Raw genomic sequence first — 6585 nt, 5'->3', positions numbered from 1 at the left:
TGACTGACCTTCATAGACTTCCTCCTCTATAGCTCATAATCATGGATACACTCTGAACTTTGTTGTCCTTAACAAGCAGTACTTCTTCAGACTTCCAGCTCTTCCCCTATTCATCATTGTTTTCTTGCTGAGCCCTACTACATCTCATGGCTTCATTGTATCAGTTTTTCTACCACTTTTTAGCATCCTTTCCTAGCCTAGACCCCAAGATTCATTGTTGGAGTCACTGTTTAGCAACAGCATCCACAAATCTCTTGTATCCCTGGCCTCCCCTATGCAGATAACTATTGATGACTGCTGTCTGTTTGCTGAGGGTCTTTGGAATTGATAATAACTCTTGCTACTGTTTTCTAGGACCTCTCAAAATTTATTTTGCCATATCTGTATTAGTCTACTTTTCATTACTGTAGGGAAATACTGGAGTTTTTCATTCCAGGCCCAGTTTTTTCTCTCTGCTTCCTGCCTGTGGATCAGGATATAAGCTCTCAGCTACTGCTCCAGGGCCATGCCTACCTGCTTGTCTCCTGCCTGCTACCACATGACCTGCCATAATGGTCATAGATTAACCCCTTGAAACTGTAAGCAAGCCACCAATGAAATACTTTTTTAAGTTGCCTTGGTCATGGTGTCTCTTCACAGCAATAGAACAGTAATGAAGACAAGTGTTCAGATAAATTTTTATGCAAACAAGAGGATTCTTTACGGTGTTTTGCAAATGGTAAAGACTGGATAGCCATTACACATCTGCATTATGTGGTGCTACTAACATCTGAAAGCTTGATATTTACACAGCAGAAAAGAAACAGCATTAAGAATATGCTTCATATATCTTAACTTCCACAGAGATGTGCCAGCCTAAAAGATAAAGAACCCATGTAAAACACCTTTTTCCACTTGAGTCTTTTCAGCAGAACTTTGCAGTAGCAGAGTCTAAGACAGCAAGCTCTTTGTTTATTACTAACAAGTTAAGTAGAAGTAGCTTTATAAACTGCACTGATTTCAGTCCCTTTATTTATTATGAATATTATAGATTATTTGAAAATAACTTAAAGTTCAAAAACTTTGCATCTAAAAAATTTCATCTCAATCTTTAAACATTCAAGAACAGATCCCTTATTTTTGAGGTTATTTATATTTTTAAAGTTGTAGATAAAGATTTCTTCCCTTGGTTGCCCAACTACCTTTCCTTTTTAATGGACTTAGTCATTCACGAAATAAAGGTTGATGTCCTGGAAGCAGAGGAAATTGACAAAACTCTTACTTTCAAGGAACTGACTTGTGAGAGAGAAGGAAAATAAATGAAATGATGTCATAAATATACCAAAGGTGAAAAGACAGAGTAAAAATAAAGCAGAAAAGGAGGCAGAGTAGAGACAAATATTTAAATATTTTAATGTCATTCTACTCAAATTCTTAAATTAATGAAACATACAGTTTTGGGGATAGTATCTCCAGTTCCATTCTCCATACAGATTCCTTCTTCCTGCTCCAGGAGGACCATCCCTTGGACTGCAGAACTCAACTGTGCCCCTTGGCCCTTCCTTTTTCCATCCCCTTTTGTCCTTTGGGTGTAGACAACTGAGGTCATGGCATGGTCTGGGAAGGCAGAAGAGAGAGAGATGTGTAGTGGTATTTTCTCACCCTTTCCAATTTCACAATAGCATCAGCAATGGTTGTATTCCTCAACAGCAAGTGCTCATCATTGGTTATCCCTTACCAAGAGTGCCTGCTATCAGCAGCATTTTTGCTGTGCATTTCAAGTTAAATGGATCGGCAATGGTGTCTCATTTTGCCGGACTCTGGGTACTTCACCTGCCCTGTTGGTAAAGCAAAACTTTTCATTAAACTACCCCAAATAAAATATTGGGAGTTCATTGTTGTTGTTTTCTTTTTTTGAGTATGTCATCTCTTAGCTTTGACCCAGACAGTTTTGAAACTTATTTCAAAAGAGATGTATCACAGAGCATTTGCTTTAATAAAGCCATTTCAAAGCTTTGATATGAAGATACTCATTGAAGCATCACGGTTAATAGCAAACTGAAAACAACTTATATACAAATACTGCTACATCAACATAATACAATATTTTTCATATCCAAAGTGAGACTTAGGAAGACTATAGGAAACATAGAAATGAAAGTTATATTCTCAACAGAAGATGTACCTTCCCTGTAGCCATGTACAAGTATGACTATATTTGGATTAGGGCTAGAAAAGATAATAAGCAAAAACAGAGGTAATTGTGTTTGGGTATGGATTGTCTGATTTTTTTTTAATTTTAGAAATTCAGGTAATTAAGATTTAAATTGGTTTAACTGCTTCATGATCATCAGACTTATAATACTGCAGTATTGTATTTAATAGAAATCAAGATAAATGCTCCAAGCAAGGTAGAAAAATTACTAAATATTAATATTCCTCTCCTTACATACTTAATTGCAAACCCAGACACAAATGATTAATATACCTGGCTTCCATGGTTGAACTGCAAACCTCTTATGCTGAAGATTATTATTATATGTGTAACCTTTGTTTGTAATCAAAGCATAATCTCTTAAAATTAACTCTAAAGGAAAACATATTAGCATGTATATATCTGTTCTTAGCTTTGCAATGGGCTTCAGTCGCCTTTAATTTTATGTGGCTGTTTTTCAAAATATCCAAGTTTCATATTTCAGTCTAATATATTCAAAGTCATAAAACTGATCACATTCTAGCTTTCAAGGAGACAGAAACTAAGAGGAATAAATTGTTTAGCAGAACCTTGTATTTATTTCTGATTTTATAGAAAATAAAAAGTAAATGCATCTTATTATTAAGGGAGTGTTTTTGTGAAGTGCATGCCCATTCTATAGAGTTCTGAAAATGATACTTCCTAGCATCCGGAAAATAGCGACAGTCACTGAAACACACCATGAATACGAGCAACTAAGCCTGAGCTACCACACGCAGCCTAGATCTAGTTGCTGGATATTTCCATTCAGTTCACTTTTGATCGTTCTCTTTATCTGGTAGCAAAGTACTTCATTTAGTTGATAATTTTATGCATGTGTAGACAGCCCCAAGCTGTGATGGGGTTTTTGACTCTTAGCAAACCCATCATTGCACTCCCATATTACAAAGAAAACCTGTCTTGGCTTCTAGTCTAGAACTGCTTATTATGGGCTACTAACAAATTACACCACAAGAGGTCACCAAAGCTCTAGTGTTTTGCGAGTGATTTTCTGAAATTTGTCCTTCCTTCCAGCCAATGGAGACAGAGTATACACTTCCTGGTTCTTACTTCCTTTTTGCTTTTGTGAGACAGGGTCTTATTTTGTAGCCCAAACTGGCTTCAATCTCAAAGCAATCTTGCTGTCCCATTCTCCCAATGACTGAGATGGTAGGCATGGGCTATCATGTCCAACTCTGCCAACGCTGGTTTTCTGGTTTTCTACCTCAGATGAGCAACTGAGAACCAGTGTTTACTGTAGCTCTCTAGTTCAGGTCTATAACATGGATTTCAGAGCAGTTCTCATGACAACTCGTTGTTTTGAATTTACTCTTTTTAAATTTTCTTTTTGAGATTATACTATGATTGCATTTCACCCTTCCACTTCTTCCCTGCAAACCCTCCCCTGTATCCTTCACTGCTCATCTTCAATTCAGTCTCTTTGTTCACTAATTTCTACTGCATGAATATAGGTATACTATATACATGTATTCCTAAATACAACCTCAGCCCATACAATGTTACTTGTATGTATGTTTTCAAGACTGACCATTTGGCACCAATTGTGTGCTCTTCCCTGGAGAAGACCACCTCTCCTGCTCTCAGCTTTCCTCAGCGGCCTAGAGCTCTTTGTATAGGGTTGAGACCTTATACAGTCTTTCCCCATCTACTTAGGCATGTCCACTAGCGTCATCCTTGCTCAGTTCATGTTTGGACAGTCATGTTGGTGAGACTTTATGTGTGTAGCTTGTGATATTACTAGGAGACACAATCTCATCGTGAACTCCCTTATCCTCTGGGTCTTGCAATCATCCGTACCCTTTTCCACAATGTTCCCTAAGCCTTAGGTGTGGGAATGTTTTGTAGATGTATCCATTGGGAACTGAGCTCCATAGCTTTGTATTTTAATTGGCTGTGGTTTTCTGTGTGTATAAGGGTAAATGTTTATAGATTGTTGTTAGGGATTATGATAGTTTAGTAAATTAGTGCTTGTAGATTCTCCTCCAATAACACAACTTCAGTAGAACTGAGTAGTTAGTGAGGTTTCCAGTACTGGGCATAGTCTCCCTTTTGTTGAGGGTGTCTGAAGTCCAATTAGAGAGCTGATGGTTACTGCCAAGATATATGTACCACTACTGCACCCTTAGGGATATTGTGCCATATTAGTTGTTGATGTGTTTTAAAGGCATCAGACCTGGGTAGGACTGCCCTCTCCCCAGAGAGCTCCCTTTTCCTATTAGTCCCATCAGAACTTCTGTATCCTGAAATATTTTTAGATTAATGAAAAGTTTACAGCTCAATAGCTTTATTAAAATACTTATTGTATATTTTAAATGGGTGAATGGCTTAGTATGTCAGCCATACACCAACAAGATTTGAAATGAGGAGGAAAACCTGGCCAGATTCACTAGCTGGTCATAGTTACTGCTGAATCCAATTATAAAAAAATCTTCTGTATCCTTCTAAACTATGGGCATTTATGAATGGAAAATGTAATATATGTCCATCTCTATAATAATTTGGGCCCCTGAATAGATCAAAATAAGACATGTTCAATTGTAGAAGTTATATAGACAAGAACTATCCAAAAATATTTTCAGATAATCCCATTGGAAAATTGACCGGGGACCTTAGAGTGTTCCTCCCACTGAGAAGTCTTTCTCTTTCAATTCTGCAAAAATGAATGAAGATTTGCGCCTATGCTCATGGAACACTGCCCACTGCACTCACTGAGATGTGGCTTATACCACCATATGCAACAAAACCTAACACCCAAGGAGAGGCAACAAACGCACCCATCATAATGGCAATGTGTTGATGAAATGGTTTTCCTAATATTACAAGAAAATATGTTTTAAAGAAAAATTGCTTCAAATTTGAGGCTGCTACCCTCTACTCTGAAAAGAATATCATCCTAAAACAACATTTGATTTCCTGATTTCTCCATCTTGAGGGTCTTAGAGGAAATCATGTTGCTCTTAGTATCCTTGATTAGTGTGATTGTAGGTGCCCATTCTGCCAGAAAGTGTCATTGGCTACATTTCAGTATAGCCTCTTCTGTGGGGAACAGAGTCTCTATGCACAGACTTTTCTGATGCTATGCTTGCCTTCTCTAAATGAGAATCCTTAATTTAAAATACTGGCGGCAGGAGATGGGGGGAGATGGGAACATAAGGGATTGGGTTGGGCAGGTTGGGGGCTGGATGGAGAGGGAGAGTAGTGAAAGAGATGTCCTGATGTTGGTGGCGGGAATTTTGGGGTTAGGGAGAAACCTGGCGTCAGAGAATCTCCCAGGAATCCACAAGGACGACCCCAGTTCAGACTCCTAGCAATAGTGGAGAGGGTGCCGGAACTGGCCTTCTCCTGTACTCAGATTGGTGACTACCCTAATTGTTATCATAGAACCTTCATCCAGTAACTGATGGAAGCAGATGCAGAGATCCACAGCCAAGCACAGCACTAAGCCGAGCTTGGGAGTCCTGTTGAAGAGAGAGAGGAGGGATAATACCAGTCAGGGGGGTCAAGGTCAAGGGGTTAAGGTCATGGTGGGGAGCCCAGAGACAGCTGCCCTGAGCTTGTGGGAGCTCACGGACTCTGGACCAATAGCTAGGGAGCCAGCAGGAGACCAACCTAGACCCTCTGCCATGTGTGTGACAGTTGTGTACCTTGGTCTGTTTGTGGGGCTCCTAGCAGTGGAGTCAAAATCTGTCTCTGGTGCTTTAGCTGGCTTTTGGAAACCTATTCCCCATGCTGGGTTGCCTTGCTCAGCCTTGATGCAGGGGGAGAAGCTTGGTTCTGCCTCAAATTGATGTGCCATGCTTTGTTGACGCCCATGGGAGGCCTCCTGCCCCTTTCTGAACAGAGACAGACAGTGAATGAATGGGGAGGGAAAGGGGAAGGAGGGAGGGAATGGGAGAAGAGGAGGGAGGGGAAACTGTGGTCTGTATGTAAAATAAATGAAAATTTTAATTAATTAAAAAACTATGATTTAATATATATACAAAGAAAGGGTTTATTGTTGTGAATCAAATATTCAAACAACCTTATAATCAGTTTTATAGGAGTAGTATTAAAATTTTTAAATATTTGGACTGTAAGAATGAAAGAGATCTATTAAAAACTCCAACACTGTGAATATTGAGGGTATTAAACAACATGACTTCTAAGGTCCTTTCTAGCTGGAAAGTGCAACGACTCTATTTAAATTCTCCTGCTTTTGAGCTCTAGAAGGTTCATTTCTGTTTCGATGCAATCTCTTTAGGTGGAGGTCTATTCTGTTTTGAATAGCTGCTTTATCACAGCGGCATAATTGGAAGTCAAAAGTTCATCCATTAGAGATTTATTTTCTGTAGCTACCAAGATTTTTGCATTAT

The sequence above is a fragment of the Peromyscus californicus genome, unplaced genomic scaffold (genome assembly GCF_007827085.1).
Source record: "Peromyscus californicus insignis strain IS unplaced genomic scaffold, ASM782708v3 Scaffold_22__1_contigs__length_63687245, whole genome shotgun sequence".
Taxonomy (NCBI): Eukaryota; Metazoa; Chordata; class Mammalia; order Rodentia; family Cricetidae; genus Peromyscus; species Peromyscus californicus.
Note: the sequence above shows the minus strand (reverse complement) of the source record.